General features: G+C 43.2%; 27 non-coding genes across 27 annotated transcripts; 13 read left to right on the top strand and 14 right to left on the bottom strand.

Annotated features, from left to right (window-relative positions):
- Positions 1-728: 728 nt before the first annotated feature.
- Positions 729-838, bottom strand: TRNAL-CAA (transfer RNA leucine (anticodon CAA)). Its single transcript has 2 exons — positions 801-838; positions 729-774 (listed from the first exon to the last, which is right to left on the bottom strand). It is a non-coding gene; the product is annotated as a tRNA-Leu (tRNA).
- Positions 839-1,115: 277 nt separating this feature from the next.
- TRNAR-UCG (transfer RNA arginine (anticodon UCG)) lies at positions 1,116-1,188 on the top strand. The gene has a single exon. It is a non-coding gene; the product is annotated as a tRNA-Arg (tRNA).
- A 1,154-nt stretch (positions 1,189-2,342) lies between these two features.
- TRNAL-CAA (transfer RNA leucine (anticodon CAA)) lies at positions 2,343-2,452 on the bottom strand. The gene is made up of 2 exons: positions 2,415-2,452; positions 2,343-2,388 (listed from the first exon to the last, which is right to left on the bottom strand). It is a non-coding gene; the product is annotated as a tRNA-Leu (tRNA).
- A 277-nt stretch (positions 2,453-2,729) lies between these two features.
- TRNAR-UCG (transfer RNA arginine (anticodon UCG)) lies at positions 2,730-2,802 on the top strand. The gene has a single exon. It is a non-coding gene; the product is annotated as a tRNA-Arg (tRNA).
- Positions 2,803-3,955: 1,153 nt separating this feature from the next.
- Positions 3,956-4,065, bottom strand: TRNAL-CAA (transfer RNA leucine (anticodon CAA)). Its single transcript has 2 exons — positions 4,028-4,065; positions 3,956-4,001 (listed from the first exon to the last, which is right to left on the bottom strand). It is a non-coding gene; the product is annotated as a tRNA-Leu (tRNA).
- Positions 4,066-4,342: 277 nt separating this feature from the next.
- Positions 4,343-4,415, top strand: TRNAR-UCG (transfer RNA arginine (anticodon UCG)). Its single transcript has one exon. It is a non-coding gene; the product is annotated as a tRNA-Arg (tRNA).
- A 1,153-nt stretch (positions 4,416-5,568) lies between these two features.
- On the bottom strand, positions 5,569-5,678 carry TRNAL-CAA (transfer RNA leucine (anticodon CAA)). The gene is made up of 2 exons: positions 5,641-5,678; positions 5,569-5,614 (listed from the first exon to the last, which is right to left on the bottom strand). It is a non-coding gene; the product is annotated as a tRNA-Leu (tRNA).
- Positions 5,679-7,184: 1,506 nt separating this feature from the next.
- TRNAL-CAA (transfer RNA leucine (anticodon CAA)) lies at positions 7,185-7,294 on the bottom strand. The gene is made up of 2 exons: positions 7,257-7,294; positions 7,185-7,230 (listed from the first exon to the last, which is right to left on the bottom strand). It is a non-coding gene; the product is annotated as a tRNA-Leu (tRNA).
- A 277-nt stretch (positions 7,295-7,571) lies between these two features.
- On the top strand, positions 7,572-7,644 carry TRNAR-UCG (transfer RNA arginine (anticodon UCG)). The gene has a single exon. It is a non-coding gene; the product is annotated as a tRNA-Arg (tRNA).
- Positions 7,645-8,798: 1,154 nt separating this feature from the next.
- TRNAL-CAA (transfer RNA leucine (anticodon CAA)) lies at positions 8,799-8,908 on the bottom strand. The gene is made up of 2 exons: positions 8,871-8,908; positions 8,799-8,844 (listed from the first exon to the last, which is right to left on the bottom strand). It is a non-coding gene; the product is annotated as a tRNA-Leu (tRNA).
- Positions 8,909-9,185: 277 nt separating this feature from the next.
- TRNAR-UCG (transfer RNA arginine (anticodon UCG)) lies at positions 9,186-9,258 on the top strand. The gene has a single exon. It is a non-coding gene; the product is annotated as a tRNA-Arg (tRNA).
- A 1,154-nt stretch (positions 9,259-10,412) lies between these two features.
- TRNAL-CAA (transfer RNA leucine (anticodon CAA)) lies at positions 10,413-10,522 on the bottom strand. Its single transcript has 2 exons — positions 10,485-10,522; positions 10,413-10,458 (listed from the first exon to the last, which is right to left on the bottom strand). It is a non-coding gene; the product is annotated as a tRNA-Leu (tRNA).
- A 280-nt stretch (positions 10,523-10,802) lies between these two features.
- TRNAR-UCG (transfer RNA arginine (anticodon UCG)) lies at positions 10,803-10,875 on the top strand. Its single transcript has one exon. It is a non-coding gene; the product is annotated as a tRNA-Arg (tRNA).
- Positions 10,876-12,029: 1,154 nt separating this feature from the next.
- Positions 12,030-12,139, bottom strand: TRNAL-CAA (transfer RNA leucine (anticodon CAA)). Its single transcript has 2 exons — positions 12,102-12,139; positions 12,030-12,075 (listed from the first exon to the last, which is right to left on the bottom strand). It is a non-coding gene; the product is annotated as a tRNA-Leu (tRNA).
- A 280-nt stretch (positions 12,140-12,419) lies between these two features.
- On the top strand, positions 12,420-12,492 carry TRNAR-UCG (transfer RNA arginine (anticodon UCG)). Its single transcript has one exon. It is a non-coding gene; the product is annotated as a tRNA-Arg (tRNA).
- A 1,154-nt stretch (positions 12,493-13,646) lies between these two features.
- Positions 13,647-13,756, bottom strand: TRNAL-CAA (transfer RNA leucine (anticodon CAA)). Its single transcript has 2 exons — positions 13,719-13,756; positions 13,647-13,692 (listed from the first exon to the last, which is right to left on the bottom strand). It is a non-coding gene; the product is annotated as a tRNA-Leu (tRNA).
- A 277-nt stretch (positions 13,757-14,033) lies between these two features.
- TRNAR-UCG (transfer RNA arginine (anticodon UCG)) lies at positions 14,034-14,106 on the top strand. Its single transcript has one exon. It is a non-coding gene; the product is annotated as a tRNA-Arg (tRNA).
- Positions 14,107-15,259: 1,153 nt separating this feature from the next.
- TRNAL-CAA (transfer RNA leucine (anticodon CAA)) lies at positions 15,260-15,369 on the bottom strand. The gene is made up of 2 exons: positions 15,332-15,369; positions 15,260-15,305 (listed from the first exon to the last, which is right to left on the bottom strand). It is a non-coding gene; the product is annotated as a tRNA-Leu (tRNA).
- Positions 15,370-15,646: 277 nt separating this feature from the next.
- Positions 15,647-15,719, top strand: TRNAR-UCG (transfer RNA arginine (anticodon UCG)). The gene has a single exon. It is a non-coding gene; the product is annotated as a tRNA-Arg (tRNA).
- Positions 15,720-17,183: 1,464 nt separating this feature from the next.
- TRNAL-CAA (transfer RNA leucine (anticodon CAA)) lies at positions 17,184-17,293 on the bottom strand. Its single transcript has 2 exons — positions 17,256-17,293; positions 17,184-17,229 (listed from the first exon to the last, which is right to left on the bottom strand). It is a non-coding gene; the product is annotated as a tRNA-Leu (tRNA).
- A 277-nt stretch (positions 17,294-17,570) lies between these two features.
- On the top strand, positions 17,571-17,643 carry TRNAR-UCG (transfer RNA arginine (anticodon UCG)). Its single transcript has one exon. It is a non-coding gene; the product is annotated as a tRNA-Arg (tRNA).
- Positions 17,644-18,796: 1,153 nt separating this feature from the next.
- On the bottom strand, positions 18,797-18,906 carry TRNAL-CAA (transfer RNA leucine (anticodon CAA)). Its single transcript has 2 exons — positions 18,869-18,906; positions 18,797-18,842 (listed from the first exon to the last, which is right to left on the bottom strand). It is a non-coding gene; the product is annotated as a tRNA-Leu (tRNA).
- A 277-nt stretch (positions 18,907-19,183) lies between these two features.
- On the top strand, positions 19,184-19,256 carry TRNAR-UCG (transfer RNA arginine (anticodon UCG)). Its single transcript has one exon. It is a non-coding gene; the product is annotated as a tRNA-Arg (tRNA).
- Positions 19,257-20,410: 1,154 nt separating this feature from the next.
- On the bottom strand, positions 20,411-20,520 carry TRNAL-CAA (transfer RNA leucine (anticodon CAA)). Its single transcript has 2 exons — positions 20,483-20,520; positions 20,411-20,456 (listed from the first exon to the last, which is right to left on the bottom strand). It is a non-coding gene; the product is annotated as a tRNA-Leu (tRNA).
- Positions 20,521-20,797: 277 nt separating this feature from the next.
- TRNAR-UCG (transfer RNA arginine (anticodon UCG)) lies at positions 20,798-20,870 on the top strand. The gene has a single exon. It is a non-coding gene; the product is annotated as a tRNA-Arg (tRNA).
- Positions 20,871-22,024: 1,154 nt separating this feature from the next.
- TRNAL-CAA (transfer RNA leucine (anticodon CAA)) lies at positions 22,025-22,134 on the bottom strand. Its single transcript has 2 exons — positions 22,097-22,134; positions 22,025-22,070 (listed from the first exon to the last, which is right to left on the bottom strand). It is a non-coding gene; the product is annotated as a tRNA-Leu (tRNA).
- Positions 22,135-22,411: 277 nt separating this feature from the next.
- Positions 22,412-22,484, top strand: TRNAR-UCG (transfer RNA arginine (anticodon UCG)). Its single transcript has one exon. It is a non-coding gene; the product is annotated as a tRNA-Arg (tRNA).
- The last annotated feature ends 787 nt before the right edge of the window (positions 22,485-23,271 follow it).

Below are 23,271 nucleotides of genomic sequence, written 5' to 3'. Positions count from 1 at the left end.
AATCCTTGTCTGCAATTCTGCTGTAAGCCAGACTTTTACAAAGGTGCAGACACAGCATGTCAAGTGGCACGATGCGATTCCTTCTTGTTGCAAGCTCAACAATTTCAAAAGGTTGCCTCGGTTCCCAATTTATATGAAGAGTTCTTGCCTGAAATTTGGAAAGTATGTCTGTCATTTCCTCTGAAAAGATATGATCCACACCGCAAATGGAACACTGCAATTGGTTTTCTTGCAACCTGAACTCTTTTCAAGGAAGGGTCCGTTGAAATTTCAACAAATGAGTCTTGTCAGAAGAGGGAATAACCCCACCTCTTTCACCAAAGGTCAGAACATACAGGGAAGACCTGTAAGTTATTGCCAAAACCTATCTCCTGAGTTCGGTCTCCTTACATATTTGTCACTTTACCTGTACACTAACCTTTTAAGATTTAGCAAAACAAATTGCCTCCAAAGCTTCTGATCCTGATAAGGTGAACTAGAAGAGAAGATGAGCTAACCCATATGACTGTAGGTGTGCCAAAGGGGATGGAATTTGTCAGTTTGTAAAACGTGTGTTAGAAAGCTTGTAGAAAAAAGTCGGCCTTGTTCCTTTTCTGCGAGATTTTCCAAAAGTCCATGTGAGGTTGCTGTTGAGAAGGCCCTTTGAAGAGCCTAGTAAATGAAAAGACCCAAGAGCTTGTTTTGGCAGGCCTGACCAATGTGCCATGATGGACAAAGTGAAAAAGCTCTGTCAGAAGTGGGATTTGAACCCACGCCTCCATTCGGAGACCAGAAGGCCCATGAGAAGGGAAGAGAAGCCTCTTGAGTCTGGCGCCTTAAACCACTTGGCCATCCTGACAAGCGGTGCACTATGTACCCATGCAGCTGGCACAATGACTATACTTAACAGAGAAGAGACAACCACAAACTTAGCCTAGAAGACTTCATGAACACTGCAAGGCATGTTTTTTTCTCTGAAAACACTCATCAAACTGCCATTTTGGATCACTGCAATACCTTAGACAGCAATGTCATGTGCCTGCTCTAACAAATGAAATCCTTTGTGCTCCTTGAGCGTCTTTTCCTATGCGGTGGCTGTTTCCAGTGGAAAATGGTTTCTTCATAAAGAGGCATGAGACCGCGTGGCCTAATGGATAAGGTGTCTGACTTCGGATCAGAAGATTGAGGGTTCGAGTCCCTTTGTGGTCGTTGAGCTCTGTTCTTGTCACTTTTGTAGAGTATTTGCTCCTCTTGTTGTAAATGTCCTCGGAGACTTTGCAAAAGCCTGTGCTTCCTCACTCATGCTTATCATTCAATCCCTGCCCTTGACTGTTTACAGCTACAAAGGTGGCTGCTTTTACTGAGCTTTCACCACAATGTCAATGACGCTAACTCTTTTCTTACAACTTGTGCAAGTCCCAGCAAAGTTTTTACATCAACCTCAAATAAACACTGCTAGTCCACACTGGGATTCTAACCTTTGCCTTACTTTGAACCCAATACCCTGATGGACCTGGGAAGAGACTCTAAGTAAACTATATGGCCCAGGGTTCAAACATTCATGGTGGCATCTCCCTTTCTGCTAAGCATTTTGTTTACTAACATGAGAAAATTAATTTCCTATATGATTTAGGAAATCCTTGTCTGCAATTCTGCTGTAAGCCAGACTTTTACAAAGGTGCAGACACAGCATGTCAAGTAGCACGATGCGATTCCTTCTTGTTGCAAGCTCAACAATTTCAAAAGGTTGCATCGGTTCCCAATTTATATGAAGAGTTCTTGCCTGAAATTTGGAAAGTATGTCTGTCATTTCCTCTGAAAAGATATGATCCACACCGCAAATGGAACACTGCAATTGGTTTTCTTGCAACCTGAACTCTTTTCAAGGAAGGGTCCGTTGAAATTTCAACAAATGAGTCTTGTCAGAAGAGGGAATAACCCGACCTCTTTCACCAAAGGTCAGAACATACAGGGAAGACCTGTAAGTTATTGCCAAAACCTATCTCCTGAGTTCGGTCTCCTTACATATTTGTCACTTTACCTGTACACTAACCTTTTAAGATTTAGCAAAACAAATTGCCTCCAAAGCTTCTGATCCTGATGAAGTGAACTAGAAGAGAAGATGAGCTAACCCATATGACTGTAGGTGTGCCAAAGGGGATGGAATTTGTCAGTTTGTAAAACGTGTGTTAGAAAGCTTGTAGAAAAAAGTCGGCCTTGTTCCTTTTCTGCGAGATTTTCCAAAAGTCCATGTGAGGTTGCTGTTGAGAAGGCCCTTTGAAGAGCCTAGTAAATGAAAAGACCCAAGAGCTTGTTTTGGCAGGCCTGACCAATGTGCCATGATGGACAAAGTGAAAAAGCTCTGTCAGAAGTGGGATTTGAACCCACGCCTCCATTCGGAGACCAGAAGGCCCATGAGAAGGGAAGAGAAGCCTCTTGAGTCTGGCGCCTTAGACCACTCGGCCATCCTGACAAGCGGTGCGCTATGTACCCATGCAGCTGGCACAATGACTATACTTAACAGAGAAGAGACAACCACAAACTTAGCCTAGAAGACTTCATGAACACTGCAAGGCATGTTTTTTTCTCTGAAAACACTCATCAAACTGCCATTTTGGATCACTGCAATACCTTAGACAGCAATGTCATGTGCCTGCTCTAACAAATGAAATCCTTTGTGCTCCTTGAGCGTCTTTTCCTATGCGGTGGCTGTTTCCAGTGGAAAATGGTTTCTTCATAAAGAGGCATGAGACCGCGTGGCCTAATGGATAAGGCGTCTGACTTCGGATCAGAAGATTGAGGGTTCGAGTCCCTTCCTGGTCGTTGAGTTCTGTTCTTGTCACTTCTGTAGAGTATTTGCTCCTCTTGTTGTAAATGTCCTCGGAGACTTTGAAAAAGCCTGTGCTTCCTCACTCATGCTTATCATTCAATCCCTGCCCTTGACTGTTTACAGCTACAAAGGTGGCTGCTTTTGCTGAGCTTTCACCACAATGTCAATGACGCTAACTCTTTTCTTACAACTTGTGCAAGTCCCAGCAAAGTTTTTACATCAACCTCAAATAAACACTGCTAGTCCACACTGGGATTCTAACCTTTGCCTTACTTTGAACCCAATACCCTGATGGACCTTGGAAGAGACTCTAAGTAAACTATATGACCCAGGGTTCAAACATTCATGGTGGCATCTCCCTTTCTGCTAAGCATTTTGTTTACTAACATGAGAAAATTAATTTCCTATATGATTTAGGAAATCCTTGTCTGCAATTCTGCTGTAAGCCAGACTTTTACAAAGGTGCAGACACAGCATGTCAAGTGGCACGATGCGATTCCTTCTTGTTGCAAGCTCAACAATTTCAAAAGGTTGCCTCGGTTCCCAATTTATATGAAGAGTTCTTGCCTGAAATTTGGAAAGTATGTCTGTCATTTCCTCTGAAAAGATATGATCCACACCGCAAATGGAACACTGCAATTGGTTTTCTTGCAACCTGAACTCTTTTCAAGGAAGGGTCCGTTGAAATTTCAACAAATGAGTCTTGTCAGAAGAGGGAATAACCCCACCTCTTTCACCAAAGGTCAGAACATACAGGGAAGACCTGTAAGTTATTGCCAAAACCTATCTCCTGAGTTCGGTCTCCTTACATATTTGTCACTTTACCTGTACACTAACCTTTTAAGATTTAGCAAAACAAATTGCCTCCAAAGCTTCTGATCCTGATGAAGTGAACTAGAAGAGAAGATGAGCTAACCCATATGACTGTAGGTGTGCCAAAGGGGATGGAATTTGTCAGTTTGTAAAACGTGTGTTAGAAAGCTTGTAGAAAAAAGTCGGCCTTGTTCCTTTTCTGCGAGATTTTCAAAAAGTCCATGTGAGGTTGCTGTTGAGAAGGCCCTTTGAAGAGCCTAGTAAATGAAAAGACCCAAGAGCTTGTTTTGGCAGGCCTGACCAATGTGCCATGATGGACAAAGTGAAAAGCTCTGTCAGAAGTGGGATTTGAACCCACGCCTCCATTCGGAGACCAGAAGGCCCATGAGAAGGGAAGAGAAGCCTCTTGAGTCTGGCGCCTTAGACCACTCGGCCATCCTGACAAGCGGTGTACTATGTACCCATGCAGCTGGCACAATGACTATACTTAACAGAGAAGAGACAACCACAAACTTAGCCTAGAAGACTTCATGAACACTGCAAGGCATGTTTTTTTCTCTGAAAACACTCATCAAACTGCCATTTTGGATCACTGCAATACCTTAGACAGCAATGTCATGTGCCTGCTCTAACAAATGAAATCCTTTGTGCTCCTTGAGCGTCTTTTCCTATGCGGTGGCTGTTTCCAGTGGAAAATGGTTTCTTCATAAAGAGGCATGAGACCGCGTGGCCTAATGGATAAGGCGTCTGACTTCGGATCAGAAGATTGAGGGTTCGAGTCCCTTCGTGGTCGTTGAGTTCTGTTCTTGTCACTTCTGTAGAGTATTTGCTCCTCTTGTTGTAAATGTCCTCGGAGACTTTGCAAAAGCCTGTGCTTCCTCACTCATGCTTATCATTCAATCCCTGCCCTTGACTGTTTACAGCTACAAAGGTGGCTGCTTTTGCTGAGCTTTCACCACAATGTCAATGACGCTAACTCTTTTCTTACAACTTGTGCAAGTCCCAGCAAAGTTTTTACATCAACCTCAAATAAACACTGCTAGTCCACACTGGGATTCTAACCTTTGCCTTACTTTGAACCCAATACCCTGATGGACCTTGGAAGAGACTCTAAGTAAACTATATGACCCAGGGTTCAAACATTCATGGTGGCATCTCCCTTTCTGCTAAGCATTTTGTTTACTAACATGAGAAAATTAATTTCCTATATGATTTAGGAAATCCTTGTCTGCAATTCTGCTGTAAGCCAGACTTTTACAAAGGTGCAGACACAGCATGTCAAGTGTCACGATGCGATTCCTTCTTGTTGCAAGCTCAACAATTTCAAAAGGTTGCCTCGGTTCCCAATTTATATGAAGAGTTCTTGCCTGAAATTTGGAAAGTATGTCTGTCATTTCCTCTGAAAAGATATGATCCACACCGCAAATGGAACACTGCAATTGGTTTTCTTGCAACCTGAACTCTTTTCAAGGAAGGGTCCGTTGAAATTTCAACAAATGAGTCTTGTCAGAAGAGGGAATAACCCCACCTCTTTCACCAAAGGTCAGAACATACAGGGAAGACCTGTAAGTTATTGCCAAAACCTATCTCCTGAGTTCGGTCTCCTTACATATTTGTCACTTTACCTGTACACTAACCTTTTAAGATTTAGCAAAACAAATTGCCTCCAAAGCTTCTGATCCTGATGAAGTGAACTAGAAGAGAAGATGAGCTAACCCATATGACTGTAGGTGTGCCAAAGGGGATGGAATTTGTCAGTTTGTAAAACGTGTGTTAGAAAGCTTGTAGAAAAAAGTCGGCCTTGTTCCTTTTCTGCGAGATTTTCAAAAAGTCCATGTGAGGTTGCTGTTGAGAAGGCCCTTTGAAGAGCCTAGTAAATGAAAAGACCCAAGAGCTTGTTTTGGCAGGCCTGACCAATGTGCCATGATGGACAAAGTGAAAAGCTCTGTCAGAAGTGGGATTTGAACCCACTCCTCCATTCGGAGACCAAAAGGCCCATGAGAAGGGAAGAGAAGCCTCTTGAGTCTGGCGCCTTAGACCACTCGGCCATCCTGACAAGCTGTGTACTATGTACCCATGCAGCTGGCACAATGACTATACTTAACAGAGAAGAGACAACCACAAACTTAGCCTAGAAGACTTCATGAACACTGCAAGGCATGTTTTTTTCTCTGAAAACACTCATCAAACTGCCATTTTGGATCACTGCAATACCTTAGACAGCAATGTCATGTGCCTGCTCTAACAAATGAAATCCTTTGTGCTCCTTGAGCGTCTTTTCCTATGCGGTGGCTGTTTCCAGTGGAAAATGGTTTCTTCTTCATAAAGAGGCATGAGACCGCGTGGCCTAATGGATAAGGCGTCTGACTTCGGATCAGAAGATTGAGGGTTTGAGTCCCTTCCTGGTCGTTGAGTTCTGTTCTTGTCACTTCTGTAGAGTATTTGCTCCTCTTGTTGTAAATGTCCTCGGAGACTTTGCAAAAGCCTGTGCTTCCTCACTCATGCTTATCATTCAATCCCTGCCCTTGACTGTTTACAGCTACAAAGGTGGCTGCTTTTGCTGAGCTTTCACCACAATGTCAATGACGCTAACTCTTTTCTTACAACTTGTGCAAGTCCCAGCAAAGTTTTTACATCAACCTCAAATAAACACTGCTAGTCCACACTGGGATTCTAACCTTTGCCTTACTTTGAACCCAATACCCTGATGGACCTTGGAAGAGACTCTAAGTAAACTATATGACCCAGGGTTCAAACATTCATGGTGGCATCTCCCTTTCTGCTAAGCATTTTGTTTACTAACATGAGAAAATTAATTTCCTATATGATTTAGGAAATCCTTGTCTGCAATTCTGCTGTAAGCCAGACTTTTACAAAGGTGCAGACACAGCATGTCAAGTGGCACGATGCGATTCCTTCTTGTTGCAAGCTCAACAATTTCAAAAGGTTGCCTCGGTTCCCAATTTATATGAAGAGTTCTTGCCTGAAATTTGGAAAGTATGTCTGTCATTTCCTCTGAAAAGATATGATCCACACCGCAAATGGAACACTGCAATTGGTTTTCTTGCAACCTGAACTCTTTTCAAGGAAGGGTCCGTTGAAATTTCAACAAATGAGTCTTGTCAGAAGAGGGAATAACCCCACCTCTTTCACCAAAGGTCAGAACATACAGGGAAGACCTGTAAGTTATTGCCAAAACCTATCTCCTGAGTTCGGTCTCCTTACATATTTGTCACTTTACCTGTACACTAACCTTTTAAGATTTAGCAAAACAAATTGCCTCCAAAGCTTCTGATCCTGATGAAGTGAACTAGAAGAGAAGATGAGCTAACCCATATGACTGTAGGTGTGCCAAAGGGGATGGAATTTGTCAGTTTGTAAAACGTGTGTTAGAAAGCTTGTAGAAAAAAGTCGGCCTTGTTCCTTTTCTGCGAGATTTTCAAAAAGTCCATGTGAGGTTGCTGTTGAGAAGGCCCTTTGAAGAGCCTAGTAAATGAAAAGACCCAAGAGCTTGTTTTGGCAGGCCTGACCAATGTGCCATGATGGACAAAGTGAAAAGCTCTGTCAGAAGTGGGATTTGAACCCACGCCTCCATTCGGAGACCAGAAGGCCCATGAGAAGGGAAGAGAAGCCTCTTGAGTCTGGCGCCTTAGACCACTCGGCCATCCTGACAAGCTGTGTACTATGTACCCATGCAGCTGGCACAATGACTATACTTAACAGAGAAGAGACAACCACAAACTTAGCCTAGAAGACTTCATGAACACTGCAAGGCATGTTTTTTTCTCTGAAAACACTCATCAAACTGCCATTTTGGATCACTGCAATACCTTAGACAGCAATGTCATGTGCCTGCTCTAACAAATGAAATCCTTTGTGCTCCTTGAGCGTCTTTTCCTATGCGGTGGCTGTTTCCAGTGGAAAATGGTTTCTTCATAAAGAGGCATGAGACCGCGTGGCCTAATGGATAAGGCGTCTGACTTCGGATCAGAAGATTGAGGGTTTGAGTCCCTTCGTGGTCGTTGAGCTCTGTTCTTGTCACTTCTGTAGAGTATTTGCTCCTCTTGTTGTAAATGTCCTCGGAGACTTTGCAAAAGCCTGTGCTTCCTCACTCATGCTTATCATTCAATCCCTGCCCTTGACTGTTTACAGCTACAAAGGTGGCTGCTTTTGCTGAGCTTTCACCACAATGTCAATGACGCTAACTCTTTTCTTACAACTTGTGCAAGTCCCAGCAAAGTTTTTACATCAACCTCAAATAAACACTGCTAGTCCACACTGGGATTCTAACCTTTGCCTTACTTTGAACCCAATACCCTGATAGACCTGGGAAGAGACTCTACGTAAACTATATGACCCAGGGTTCAAACATTCATGGTGGCATCTCCCTTTCTGCTAAGCATTTTGTTTACTAACATGAGAAAATTAATTTCCTATATGATTTAGGAAATCCTTGTCTGCAATTCTGCTGTAAGCCAGACTTTTACAAAGGTGCAGACACAGCATGTCAAGTGGCACGATGCGATTCCTTCTTGTTGCAAGCTCAACAATTTCAAAAGGTTGCCTCGGTTCCCAATTTATATGAAGAGTTCTTGCCTGAAATTTGGAAAGTATGTCTGTCATTTCCTCTGAAAAGATATGATCCACACCGCAAATGGAACACTGCAATTGGTTTTCTTGCAACCTGAACTCTTTTCAAGGAAGGGTCCGTTGAAATTTCAACAAATGAGTCTTGTCAGAAGAGGGAATAACCCCACCTCTTTCACCAAAGGTCAGAACATACAGGGAAGACCTGTAAGTTATTGCCAAAACCTATCTCCTGAGTTCGGTCTCCTTACATATTTGTCACTTTACCTGTACACTAACCTTTTAAGATTTAGCAAAACAAATTGCCTCCAAAGCTTCTGATCCTGATGAAGTGAACTAGAAGAGAAGATGAGCTAACCCATATGACTGTAGGTGTGCCAAAGGGGATGGAATTTGTCAGTTTGTAAAACGTGTGTTAGAAAGCTTGTAGAAAAAAGTCGGCCTTGTTCCTTTTCTGCGAGATTTTCCAAAAGTCCATGTGAGGTTGCTGTTGAGAAGGCCCTTTGAAGAGCCTAGTAAATGAAAAGACCCAAGAGCTTGTTTTGGCAGGCCTGACCAATGTGCCATGATGGACAAAGTGAAAAAGCTCTGTCAGAAGTGGGATTTGAACCCACGCCTCCATTCGGAGACCAGAAGGCCCATGAGAAGGGAAGAGAAGCCTCTTGAGACTGGCGCCTTAGACCACTCGGCCATCCTGACAAGCGGTGCACTATGTACCCATGCAGCTGGCACAATGACTATACTTAACAGAGAAGAGACAACCACAAACTTAGCCTAGAAGACTTCATGAACACTGCAAGGCATGTTTTTTTCTCTGAAAACACTCATCAAACTGCCATTTTGGATCACTGCAATACCTTAGACAGCAATGTCATGTGCCTGCTCTAACAAATGAAATCCTTTGTGCTCCTTGAGCGTCTTTTCCTATGCGGTGGCTGTTTCCAGTGGAAAATGGTTTCTTCATAAAGAGGCATGAGACCGCGTGGCCTAATGGATAAGGCGTCTGACTTCGGATCAGAAGATTGAGGGTTCGAGTCCCTTCATGGTCGTTGAGTTTTGTTCTTGTCACTTCTGTAGAGTATTTGCTCCTCTTGTTGTAAATGTCCTCGGAGACTTTGCAAAAGCCTGTGCTTCCTCACTCATGCTTATCATTCAATCCCTGCCCTTGACTGTTTACAGCTACAAAGGTGGCTGCTTTTGCTGAGCTTTCACCACAATGTCAATGACGCTAACTCTTTTCTTACAACTTGTGCAAGTCCCAGCAAAGTTTTTACATCAACCTCAAATAAACACTGCTAGTCCACACTGGGATTCTAACCTTTGCCTTACTTTGAACCCAATACCCTGATGGACCTTGGAAGAGACTCTAAGTAAACTATATGACCCAGGGTTCAAACATTCATGGTGGCATCTCCCTTTCTGCTAAGCATTTTGTTTACTAACATGAGAAAATTAATTTCCTATATGATTTAGGAAATCCTTGTCTGCAATTCTGCTGTAAGCCAGACTTTTACAAAGGTGCAGACACAGCATGTCAAGTGGCACGATGCGATTCCTTCTTGTTGCAAGCTCAACAATTTCAAAAGGTTGCCTCGGTTCCCAATTTATATGAAGAGTTCTTGCCTGAAATTTGGAAAGTATGTCTGTCATTTCCTCTGAAAAGATATGATCCACACCGCAAATGGAACACTGCAATTGGTTTTCTTGCAACCTGAACTCTTTTCAAGGAAGGGTCCGTTGAAATTTCAACAAATGAGTCTTGTCAGAAGAGGGAATAACCCCACCTCTTTCACCAAAGGTCAGAACATACAGGGAAGACCTGTAAGTTATTGCCAAAACCTATCTCCTGAGTTCGGTCTCCTTACATATTTGTCACTTTACCTGTACACTAACCTTTTAAGATTTAGCAAAACAAATTGCCTCCAAAGCTTCTGATCCTGATGAAGTGAACTAGAAGAGAAGATGAGCTAACCCATATGACTGTAGGTGTGCCAAAGGGGATGGAATTTGTCAGTTTGTAAAACGTGTGTTAGAAAGCTTGTAGAAAAAAGTCGGCCTTGTTCCTTTTCTGCGAGATTTTCAAAAAGTCCATGTGAGGTTGCTGTTGAGAAGGCCCTTTGAAGAGCCTAGTAAATGAAAAGACCCAAGAGCTTGTTTTGGCAGGCCTGACCAATGTGCCATGATGGACAAAGTGAAAAAGCTCTGTCAGAAGTGGGATTTGAACCCACGCCTCCATTCGGAGACCAGAAGGCCCATGAGAAGGGAAGAGAAGCCTCTTGAGTCTGGTGCCTTAGACCACTCGGCCATCCTGACAAGCGGTGCACTATGTACCCATGCAGCTGGCACAATGACTATACTTAACAGAGAAGAGACAACCACAAACTTAGCCTAGAAGACTTCATGAACACTGCAAGGCATGTTTTTTTATCTGAAAACACTCATCAAACTGCCATTTTGGATCACTGCAATACCTTAGACAGCAATGTCATGTGCCTGCTCTAACAAATGAAATCCTTTGTGCTCCTTGAGCGTCTTTTCCTATGCGGTGGCTGTTTCCAGTGGAAAATGGTTTCTTCTTCATAAAGAGGCATGAGACCGCGTGGCCTAATGGATAAGGCGTCTGACTTCGGATCAGAAGATTGAGGGTTCGAGTCCCTTCCTGGTCGTTGAGTTCTGTTCTTGTCACTTCTGTAGAGTATTTGCTCCTCTTGTTGTAAATGTCCTCGGAGACTTTGCAAAAGCCTGTGCTTCCTCACTCATGCTTATCATTCAATCCCTGCCCTTGACTGTTTACAGCTACAAAGGTGGCTGCTTTTGCTGAGCTTTCACCACAATGTCAATGACGCTAACTCTTTTCTTACAACTTGTGCAAGTCCCAGCAAAGTTTTTACATCAACCTCAAATAAACACTGCTAGTCCACACTGGGATTCTAACCTTTGCCTTACTTTGAACCCAATACCCTGATGGACCTTGGAAGAGACTCTAAGTAAACTATATGACCCAGGGTTCAAACATTCATGGTGGCATCTCCCTTTCTGCTAAGCATTTTGTTTACTAACATGAGAAAATTAATTTCCTATATGATTTAGGAAATCCTTGTCTGCAATTCTGCTGTAAGCCAGACTTTTACAAAGGTGCAGACACAGCATGTCAAGTGGCACGATGCGATTCCTTCTTGTTGCAAGCTCAACAATTTCAAAAGGTTGCCTCGGTTCCCAATTTATATGAAGAGTTCTTGCCTGAAATTTGGAAAGTATGTCTGTCATTTCCTCTGAAAAGATATGATCCACACCGCAAATGGAACACTGCAATTGGTTTTCTTGCAACCTGAACTCTTTTCAAGGAAGGGTCCGTTGAAATTTCAACAAATGAGTCTTGTCAGAAGAGGGAATAACCCCACCTCTTTCACCAAAGGTCAGAACATACAGGGAAGACCTGTAAGTTATTGCCAAAACCTATCTCCTGAGTTCGGTCTCCTTACATATTTGTCACTTTACCTGTACACTAACCTTTTAAGATTTAGCAAAACAAATTGCCTCCAAAGCTTCTGATCCTGATGAAGTGAACTAGAAGAGAAGATGAGCTAACCCATATGACTGTAGGTGTGCCAAAGGGGATGGAATTTGTCAGTTTGTAAAACGTGTGTTAGAAAGCTTGTAGAAAAAAGTCGGCCTTGTTCCTTTTCTGCGAGATTTTCAAAAAGTCCATGTGAGGTTGCTGTTGAGAAGGCCCTTTGAAGAGCCTAGTAAATGAAAAGACCCAAGAGCTTGTTTTGGCAGGCCTGACCAATGTGCCATGATGGACAAAGTGAAAAAGCTCTGTCAGAAGTGGGATTTGAACCCACGCCTCCATTCGGAGACCAGAAGGCCCATGAGAAGGGAAGAGAAGCCTCTTGAGTCTGGCGCCTTAGACCACTCGGCCATCCTGACAAGCGGTGCACTATGTACCCATGCAGCTGGCACAATGACTATACTTAACAGAGAAGAGACAACCACAAACTTAGCCTAGAAGACTTCATGAACACTGCAAGGCATGTTTTTTTCTCTGAAAACACTCATCAAACTGCCATTTTGGATCACTGCAATACCTTAGACAGCAATGTCATGTGCCTGCTCTAACAAATGAAATCCTTTGTGCTCCTTGAGCGTCTTTTCCTATGCGGTGGCTGTTTCCAGTGGAAAATGGTTTCTTCTTCATAAAGAGGCATGAGACCGCGTGGCCTAATGGATAAGGCGTCTGACTTCGGATCAGAAGATTGAGGGTTCGAGTCCCTTCCTGGTCGTTGAGTTCTGTTCTTGTCACTTCTGTAGAGTATTTGCTCCTCTTGTTGTAAATGTCCTCGGAGACTTTGCAAAAGCCTGTGCTTCCTCACTCATGCTTATCATTCAATCCCTGCCCTTGACTGTTTACAGCTACAAAGGTGGCTGCTTTTGCTGAGCTTTCACCACAATGTCAATGACGCTAACTCTTTTCTTACAACTTGTGCAAGTCCCAGCAAAGTTTTTACATCAACCTCAAATAAACACTGCTAGTCCACACTGGGATTCTAACCTTTGCCTTACTTTGAACCCAATACCCTGATGGACCTTGGAAGAGACTCTAAGTAAACTATATGACCCAGGGTTCAAACATTCATGGTGGCATCTCCCTTTCTGCTAAGCATTTTGTTTACTAACATGAGAAAATTAATTTCCTATATGATTTAGGAAATCCTTGTCTGCAATTCTGCTGTAAGCCAGACTTTTACAAAGGTGCAGACACAGCATGTCAAGTGTCACGATGCGATTCCTTCTTGTTGCAAGCTCAACAATTTCAAAAGGTTGCCTCGGTTCCCAATTTATATGAAGAGTTCTTGCCTGAAATTTGGAAAGTATGTCTGTCATTTCCTCTGAAAAGATATGATCCACACCGCAAATGGAACACTGCAATTGGTTTTCTTGCAACCTGAACTCTTTTCAAGGAAGGGTCCGTTGAAATTTCAACAAATGAGTCTTGTCAGAAGAGGGAATAACCCCACCTCTTTCACCAAAGGTCAGAACATACAGGGAAGACCTGTAAGTTATTGCCAAAACCTATCTCCTGAGTTCGGTCTCCTTACATATTTGTCACTTTACCTGTACACTAACCTTTTAAGATTTAGCAAAACATATTGCCTCCAAAGCTTCTGATCCTGATGAAGTGAACTAGAAGAGAAGATGAGCTAACCCATATGACTGTAGGTGTGCCAAAGGGGATGGAATTTGTCAGTTTGTAAAACGTGTGTTAGAAAGCTTGTAGAAAAAAGTCGGCCTTGTTCCTTTTCTGCGAGATTTTCCAAAAGTCCATGTGAGGTTGCTGTTGAGAAGGCCCTTTGAAGAGCCTAGTAAATGAAAAGACCCAAGAGCTTGTTTTGGCAGGCCTGACCAATGTGCCATGATGGACAAAGTGAAAAAGCTCTGTCAGAAGTGGGATTTGAACCCACGCCTCCATTCGGAGACCAGAAGGCCCATGAGAAGGGAAGAGAAGCCTCTTGAGTCTGGCGCCTTAGACCACTCGGCCATCCTGACAAGCGGTGCACTATGTACCCATGCAGCTGGCACAATGACTATACTTAACAGAGAAGAGACAACCACAAACTTAGCCTAGAAGACTTCATGAACACTGCAAGGCATGTTTTTTTCTCTGAAAACACTCATCAAACTGCCATTTTGGATCACTGCAATACCTTAGACAGCAATGTCATGTGCCTGCTCTAACAAATGAAATCCTTTGTGCTCCTTGAGCGTCTTTTCCTATGCGGTGGCTGTTTCCAGTGGAAAATGGTTTCTTCATAAAGAGGCATGAGACCGCGTGGCCTAATGGTTAAGGCGTCTGACTTCGGATCAGAAGGTTGAGGGTTCGAGTCCCTTCCTGGTTGTTGAGTTCTGTTCTTGTCACTTCTGTAGAGTATTTGCTCCTCTTGTTGTAAATGTCCTCGGAGACTTTGCAAAAGCCTGTGCTTCCTCACTCATGCTTATCATTCAATCCCTGCCCTTGACTGTTTACAGCTACAAAGGTGGCTGCTTTTGCTGAGCTTTCACCACAATGTCAATGACGCTAACTCTTTTCTTACAACTTGTGCAAGTCCCAGCAAAGTTTTTACATCAACCTCAAATAAACACTGCTAGTCCACACTGGGATTCTAACCTCTGCCTTACTTTGAACCCAATACCCTGATGGACCTTGGAAGAGACTCTAAGTAAACTATATGACCCAGGGTTCAAACATTCATGGTGGCAACTCCCTTTCTGCTAAGCATTTTGTTTACTAACATGAGAAAATTAATTTCCTATATGATTTAGGAAATCCTTGTCTGCAATTCTGCTGTAAGCCAGACTTTTACAAAGGTGCAGACACAGCATGGCAAGTGGCACGATGCGATTCCTTCTTGTTGCAAGCTCAACAATTTCAAAAGGTTGCCTCGGTTCCCAATTTATATGAAGAGTTCTTGCCTGAAATTTGGAAAGTATGTCTGTCATTTCCTCTGAAAAGATATGATCCACACCGCAAATGGAACACTGCAATTGGTTTTCTTGCAACCTGAACTCTTTTCAAGGAAGGGTCCGTTGAAATTTCAACAAATGAGTCTTGTCAGAAGAGGGAATAACCCCACCTCTTTCACCAAAGGTCAGAACATACAGGGAAGACCTGTAAGTTATTGCCAAAACCTATCTCCTGAGTTCGGTCTCCTTACATATTTGTCACTTTACCTGTACACTAACCTTTTAAGATTTAGCAAAACAAATTGCCTCCAAAGCTTCTGATCCTGATGAAGTGAACTAGAAGAGAAGATGAGCTAACCCATATGACTGTAGGTGTGCCAAAGGGGATGGAATTTGTCAGTTTGTAAAACGTGTGTTAGAAAGCTTGTAGAAAAAAGTCGGCCTTGTTCCTTTTCTGCGAGATTTTCAAAAAGTCCATGTGAGGTTGCTGTTGAGAAGGCCCTTTGAAGAGCCTAGTAAATGAAAAGACCCAAGAGCTTGTTTTGGCAGGCCTGACCAATGTGCCATGATGGACAAAGTGAAAAGCTCTGTCAGAAGTGGGATTTGAACCCACGCCTCCATTCGGAGACCAGAAGGCCCATGAGAAGGGAAGAGAAGCCTCTTGAGTCTGGCGCCTTAGACCACTCGGCCATCCTGACAAGCTGTGTACTATGTACCCATGCAGCTGGCACAATGACTATACTTAATAGAGAAGAGACAACCACAAACTTAGCCTAGAAGACTTCATGAACACTGCAAGGCATGTTTTTTTCTCTGAAAACACTCATCAAACTGCCATTTTGGATCACTGCAATACCTTAGACAGCAATGTCATGTGCCTGCTCTAACAAATGAAATCCTTTGTGCTCCTTGAGCGTCTTTTCCTATGCGGTGGCTGTTTCCAGTGGAAAATGGTTTCTTCATAAAGAGGCATGAGACCGCGTGGCCTAATGGATAAGGCGTCTGACTTCGGATCAGAAGATTGAGGGTTCGAGTCCCTTTGTGGTCGTTGAGCTCTGTTCTTGTCACTTCTGTAGAGTATTTGCTCCTCTTGTTGTAAATGTCCTCGGAGACTTTGCAAAAGCCTGTGCTTCCTCACTCATGCTTATCATTCAATCCCTGCCCTTGACTGTTTACAGCTACAAAGGTGGCTGCTTTTGCTGAGCTTTCACCACAATGTCAATGACGCTAACTCTTTTCTTACAACTTGTGCAAGTCCCAGCAAAGTTTTTACATCAACCTCAAATAAACACTGCTAGTCCACACTGGGATTCTAACCTTTGCTTTACTTTGAACCCAATACCCTGATAGACCTGGGAAGAGACTCTAAGTAAACTATATGACCCAGGGTTCAAACATTCATGGTGGCATCTCCCTTTCTGCTAAGCATTTTGTTTACTAACATGAGAAAATTAATTTCCTATATGATTTAGGAAATCCTTGTCTGCAATTCTGCTGTAAGCCAGACTTTTACAAAGGTGCAGACACAGCATGTCAAGTGGCACGATGCGATTCCTTCTTGTTGCAAGCTCAACAATTTCAAAAGGTTGCCTCGGTTCCCAATTTATATGAAGAGTTCTTGCCTGAAATTTGGAAAGTATGTCTGTCATTTCCTCTGAAAAGATATGATCCACACCGCAAATGGAACACTGCAATTGGTTTTCTTGCAACCTGAACTCTTTTCAAGGAAGGGTCCGTTGAAATTTCAACAAATGAGTCTTGTCAGAAGAGGGAATAACCCCACCTCTTTCACCAAAGGTCAGAACATACAGGGAAGACCTGTAAGTTATTGCCAAAACCTATCTCCTGAGTTCGGTCTCCTTACATATTTGTCACTTTACCTGTACACTAACCTTTTAAGATTTAGCAAAACAAATTGCCTCCAAAGCTTCTGATCCTGATGAAGTGAACTAGAAGAGAAGATGAGCTAACCCATATGCAGAGCCGGGACAAGGTCCTCCAGCACCCAAGGCTGAGACACCAAAGTGCGCCCCTCCATCCCTGCCACCCCAGCCGTCACACACTGATTGCTATTAGACTAAGAGGTGCCACAGGGCCCACAACCTCCCCAACACCTTAATATCTAGTTATCTGGCTTGCAGTCACTGCTATGTATCCCCTTTTCTTATTTCTTTCTGCTTCAAACACAATTAGGAATGACAGCTGAATGAATTGTGCGCCCCCTCCTACACTGCGCCCTGAGGCTGGAGCCTCTCCAGCCTATGCCTCGGCCCGGCCCTGCCCATATGACTGTAGGTGTGCCAAAGGGGATGGAATTTGTCAGTTTGTAAAACGTGTGTTAGAAAGCTTGTAGAAAAAAGTCGGCCTTGTTCCTTTTCTGCGAGATTTTCCAAAAGTCCATGTGAGGTTGCTGTTGAGAAGGCCCTTTGAAGAGCCTAGTAAATAAAAAGACCCAAGAGCTTGTTTTGGCAGGCCTGACCAATGTGCCATGATGGACAAAGTGAAAAAGCTCTGTCAGAAGTGGGATTTGAACCCACGCCTCCATTCGGAGACCAGAAGGCCCATGAGAAGGGAAGAGAAGCCTCTTGAGTCTGGCGCCTTAGACCACTCGGCCATCCTGACAAGCGGTGCACTATGTACCCATGCAGCTGGCACAATGACTATACTTAACAGAGAAGAGACAACCACAAACTTAGCCTAGAAGACTTCATGAACACTGCAAGGCATGTTTTTTTCTCTGAAAACACTCATCAAACTGCCATTTTGGATCACTGCAATACCTTAGACAGCAATGTCATGTGCCTGCTCTAACAAATGAAATCCTTTGTGCTCCTTGAGCGTCTTTTCCTATGCGGTGGCTGTTTCCAGTGGAAAATGGTTTCTTCATAAAGAGGCATGAGACCGTGTGGCCTAATGGATAAGGCGTCTGACTTCGGATCAGAAGATTGAGGGTTCGAGTCCCTTCCTGGTCGTTGAGTTCTGTTCTTGTCACTTCTGTAGAGTATTTGCTCCTCTTGTTGTAAATGTCCTCGGAGACTTTGCAAAAGCCTGTGCTTCCTCACTCATGCTTATCATTCAATCCCTGCCCTTGACTGTTTACAGCTACAAAGGTGGCTGCTTTTGCTGAGCTTTCACCACAATGTCAATGACGCTAACTCTTTTCTTACAACTTGTGCAAGTCCCAGCAAAGTTTTTACATCAACCTCAAATAAACACTGCTAGTCCACACTGGGATTCTAACCTTTGCCTTACTTTGAACCCAATACCCTGATGGACCTTGGAAGAGACTCTAAGTAAACTATATGACCCAGGGTTCAAACATTCATGGTGGCATCTCCCTTTCTGCTAAGCATTTTGTTTACTAACATGAGAAAATTAATTTCCTATATGATTTAGGAAATCCTTGTCTGCAATTCTGCTGTAAGCCAGACTTTTACAAAGGTGCAGACACAGCATGTCAAGTGGCACGATGCGATTCCTTCTTGTTGCAAGCTCAACAATTTCAAAAGGTTGCCTCGGTTCCCAATTTATATGAAGAGTTCTTGCCTGAAATTTGGAAAGTATGTCTGTCATTTCCTCTGAAAAGATATGATCCACACCGCAAATGGAACACTGCAATTGGTTTTCTTGCAACCTGAACTCTTTTCAAGGAAGGGTCCGTTGAAATTTCAACAAATGAGTCTTGTCAGAAGAGGGAATAACCCCACCTCTTTCACCAAAGGTCAGAACATACAGGGAAGACCTGTAAGTTATTGCCAAAACCTATCTCCTGAGTTCGGTCTCCTTACATATTTGTCACTTTACCTGTACACTAACCTTTTAAGATTTAGCAAAACAAATTGCCTCCAAAGCTTCTGATCCTGATGAAGTGAACTAGAAGAGAAGATGAGCTAACCCATATGACTGTAGGTGTGCCAAAGGGGATGGAATTTGTCAGTTTGTAAAACGTGTGTTAGAAAGCTTGTAGAAAAAAGTCGGCCTTGTTCCTTTTCTGCGAGATTTTCAAAAAGTCCATGTGAGGTTGCTGTTGAGAAGGCCCTTTGAAGAGCCTAGTAAATGAAAAGACCCAAGAGCTTGTTTTGGCAGGCCTGACCAATGTGCCATGATGGACAAAGTGAAAAGCTCTGTCAGAAGTGGGATTTGAACCCACGCCTCCATTCGGAGACCAGAAGGCCCATGAGAAGGGAAGAGAAGCCTCTTGAGTCTGGCGCCTTAGACCACTCGGCCATCCTGACAAGCGGTGTACTATGTACCCATGCAGCTGGCACAATGACTATACTTAACAGAGAAGAGACAACCACAAACTTAGCCTAGAAGACTTCATGAACACTGCAAGGCATGTTTTTTTCTCTGAAAACACTCATCAAACTGCCATTTTGGATCACTGCAATACCTTAGACAGCAATGTCATGTGCCTGCTCTAACAAATGAAATCCTTTGTGCTCCTTGAGCGTCTTTTCCTATGCGGTGGCTGTTTCCAGTGGAAAATGGTTTCTTCATAAAGAGGCATGAGACCGCGTGGCCTAATGGATAAGGCGTCTGACTTCGGATCAGAAGATTGAGGGTTTGAGTCCCTTCGTGGTCGTTGAGCTCTGTTCTTGTCACTTCTGTAGAGTATTTGCTCCTCTTGTTGTAAATGTCCTCGGAGACTTTGCAAAAGCCTGTGCTTCCTCACTCATGCTTATCATTCAATCCCTGCCCTTGACTGTTTACAGCTACAAAGGTGGCTGCTTTTGCTGAGCTTTCACCACAATGTCAATGACGCTAACTCTTTTCTTACAACTTGTGCAAGTCCCAGCAAAGTTTTTACATCAACCTCAAATAAACACTGCTAGTCCACACTGGGATTCTAACCTTTGCCTTACTTTGAACCCAATACCCTGATAGACCTGGGAAGAGACTCTAAGTAAACTATATGACCCAGGGTTCAAACATTCATGGTGGCATCTCCCTTTCTGCTAAGCATTTTGTTTACTAACATGAGAAAATTAATTTCCTATATGATTTAGGAAATCCTTGTCTGCAATTCTGCTGTAAGCCAGACTTTTACAAAGGTGCAGACACAGCATGTCAAGTGGCACGATGCGATTCCTTCTTGTTGCAAGCTCAACAATTTCAAAAGGTTGCCTCGGTTCCCAATTTATATGAAGAGTTCTTGCCTGAAATTTGGAAAGTATGTCTGTCATTTCCTCTGAAAAGATATGATCCACACCGCAAATGGAACACTGCAATTGGTTTTCTTGCAACCTGAACTCTTTTCAAGGAAGGGTCCGTTGAAATTTCAACAAATGAGTCTTGTCAGAAGAGGGAATAACCCCACCTCTTTCACCAAAGGTCAGAACATACAGGGAAGACCTGTAAGTTATTGCCAAAACCTATCTCCTGAGTTCGGTCTCCTTACATATTTGTCACTTTACCTGTACACTAACCTTTTAAGATTTAGCAAAACAAATTGCCTCCAAAGCTTCTGATCCTGATGAAGTGAACTAGAAGAGAAGATGAGCTAACCCATATGACTGTAGGTGTGCCAAAGGGGATGGAATTTGTCAGTTTGTAAAACGTGTGTTAGAAAGCTTGTAGAAAAAAGTCGGCCTTGTTCCTTTTCTGCGAGATTTTCAAAAAGTCCATGTGAGGTTGCTGTTGAGAAGGCCCTTTGAAGAGCCTAGTAAATGAAAAGACCCAAGAGCTTGTTTTGGCAGGCCTGACCAATGTGCCATGATGGACAAAGTGAAAAAGCTCTGTCAGAAGTGGGATTTGAACCCACGCCTCCATTCGGAGACCAGAAGGCCCATGAGAAGGGAAGAGAAGCCTCTTGAGTCTGGCGCCTTAGACCACTCGGCCATCCTGACAAGCGGTGCACTACGTACCCATGCAGCTGGCACAATGACTATACTTAACAGAGAAGAGACAACCACAAACTTAGCCTAGAAGACTTCATGAACACTGCAAGTCATGTTTTTTTCTCTGAAAACACTCATCAAACTGCCATTTTGGATCACTGCAATACCTTAGACAGCAATGTCATGTGCCTGCTCTAACAAATGAAATCCTTTGTGCTCCTTGAGCGTCTTTTCCTATGCGGTGGCTGTTTCCAGTGGAAAATGGTTTCTTCATAAAGAGGCATGAGACCGCGTGGCCTAATGGATAAGGCGTCTGACTTCGGATCAGAAGATTGAGGGTTTGAGTCCCTTCGTGGTCGTTGAGCTCTGTTCTTGTCACTTCTGTAGAGTATTTGCTCCTCTTGTTGTAAATGTCCTCGGAGACTTTGCAAAAGCCTGTGCTTCCTCACTCATGCTTATCATTCAATCCCTGCCCTTGACTGTTTACAGCTACAAAGGTGGCTGCTTTTGCTGAGCTTTCACCACAATGTCAATGACGCTAACTCTTTTCTTACAACTTGTGCAAGTCCCAGCAAAGTTTTTACATCAACCTCAAATAAACACTGCTAGTCCACACTGGGATTCTAACCTTTGCCTTACTTTGAACCCAATACCCTGATGGACCTGGGAAGAGACTCTAAGTAAACTATATGACCCAGGGTTCAAACATTCATGGTGGCATCTCCCTTTCTGCTAAGCATTTTGTTTACTAACATGAGAAAATGAATTTCCTATATGATTTAGGAAATCCTTGTCTGCAATTCTGCTGTAAGCCAGACTTTTACAAAGGTGCAGACACAGCATGTCAAGTGGCACGATGCGATTCCTTCTTGTTGCAAGCTCAACAATTTCAAAAGGTTGCCTCGGTTCCCAATTTATATGAAGAGTTCTTGCCTGAAATTTGGAAAGTATGTCTGTCATTTCCTCTGAAAAGATATGATTCACACCGCAAATGGAACACTGCAATTGGTTTTCTTGCAACCTGAACTCTTTTCAAGGAAGGGTCCGTTGAAATTTCAACAAATGAGTCTTGTCAGAAGAGGGAATAACCCCACCTCTTTCACCAAAGGTCAGAACATACAGGGAAGACCTGTAAGTTATTGCCAAAACCTATCTCCTGAGTTCGGTCTCCTTACATATTTGTCACTTTACCTGTACACTAACCTTTTAAGATTTAGCAAAACAAATTGCCTCCAAAGCTTCTGATCCTGATGAAGTGAACTAGAAGAGAAGATGAGCTAACCCATATGACTGTAGGTGTGCCAAAGGGGATGGAATTTGTCAGTTTGTAAAACGTGTGTTAGAAAGCTTGTAGAAAAAAGTCGGCCTTGTTCCTTTTCTGCGAGATTTTCCAAAAGTCCATGTGAGGTTGCTGTTGAGAAGGCCCTTTGAAGAGCCTAGTAAATGAAAAGACCCAAGAGCTTGTTTTGGCAGGCCTGACAAATGTGCCATGATGGACAAAGTGAAAAAGCTCTGTCAGAAGTGGGATTTGAACCCACGCCTCCATTCGGAGACCAGAAGGCCCATGAGAAGGGAAGAGAAGCCTCTTGAGTCTGGCGCCTTAGACCACTCGGCCATCCTGACAAGCGGTGCATTATGTACCCATGCAGCTGGCACAATGACTATACTTAACAGAGAAGAGACAACCACAAGCTTAGCCTAGAAGACTTCATGAACACTGCAAGGCATGTTTTTTTCTCTGAAAACACTCATCAAACTGCCATTTTGGATCACTGCAATACCTTAGACAGCAATGTCATGTGCCTGCTCTAACAAATGAAATCCTTTGTGCTCCTTGAGCGTCTTTTCCTATGCGGTGGCTGTTTCCAGTGGAAAATGGTTTCTTCATAAAGAGGCATGAGACCGCGTGGCCTAATGGATAAGGTGTCTGACTTCGGATCAGAAGATTGAGGGTTCGAGTCCCTTTGTGGTCGTTAAGCTCTGTTCTTGTCACTTTTGTAGAGTATTTGCTCCTCTTGTTGTAAATGTCCTCGGAGACTTTGCAAAAGCCTGTGCTTCCTCACTCATGCTTATCATTCAATCCCTGCCCTTGACTGTTTACAGCTACAAAGGTGGCTGCTTTTGCTGAGCTTTCACCACAATGTCAATGACGCTAACTCTTTTCTTACAACTTGTGCAAGTCCCAGCAAAGTTTTTACATCAACCTCAAATAAACACTGCTAGTCCACACTGGGATTCTAACCTTTGCCTTACTTTGAACCCAATACCCTGATGGACCTGGGAAGAGACTCTAAGTAAACTATATGGCCCAGGGTTCAAACATTCATGGTGGCATATCCCTTTCTGCTAAGCATTTTGTTTACTAACATGAGAAAATTAATTTCCTATATGATTTAGGAAATCCTCGTCTGCAATTCTGCTGTAAGCCAGACTTTTACAAAGGTGCAGACACAGCATGTCAAGTGGCACAATGCGATTCCTTCTTGTTGCAAGCTCAACAATTTCAAAAGGTTGCCTCGGTTCCCAATTTATATGAAGAGTTCTTGCCTGAAATTTGGAAAGTATGTCTGTCATTTCCTCTGAAAAGATATGATTCACACCGCAAATGGAACACTGCAATTGGTTTTCTTGCAACCTGAACTCTTTTCAAGGAAGGGTCCGTTGAAATTTCAACAAATGAGTCTTGTCAGAAGAGGGAATAACCCCACCTCTTTCACCAAAGGTCAGAACATACAGGGAAGACCTGTAAGTTATTGCCAA

This window comes from Hyperolius riggenbachi, chromosome 8 (genome assembly GCF_040937935.1).
Source record: "Hyperolius riggenbachi isolate aHypRig1 chromosome 8, aHypRig1.pri, whole genome shotgun sequence".
Classification (NCBI taxonomy): Eukaryota; Metazoa; Chordata; class Amphibia; order Anura; family Hyperoliidae; genus Hyperolius; species Hyperolius riggenbachi.
The sequence above is the reverse complement of the archived record's forward strand: the minus strand, read 5'-3'. Positions and strand labels throughout refer to the sequence as shown.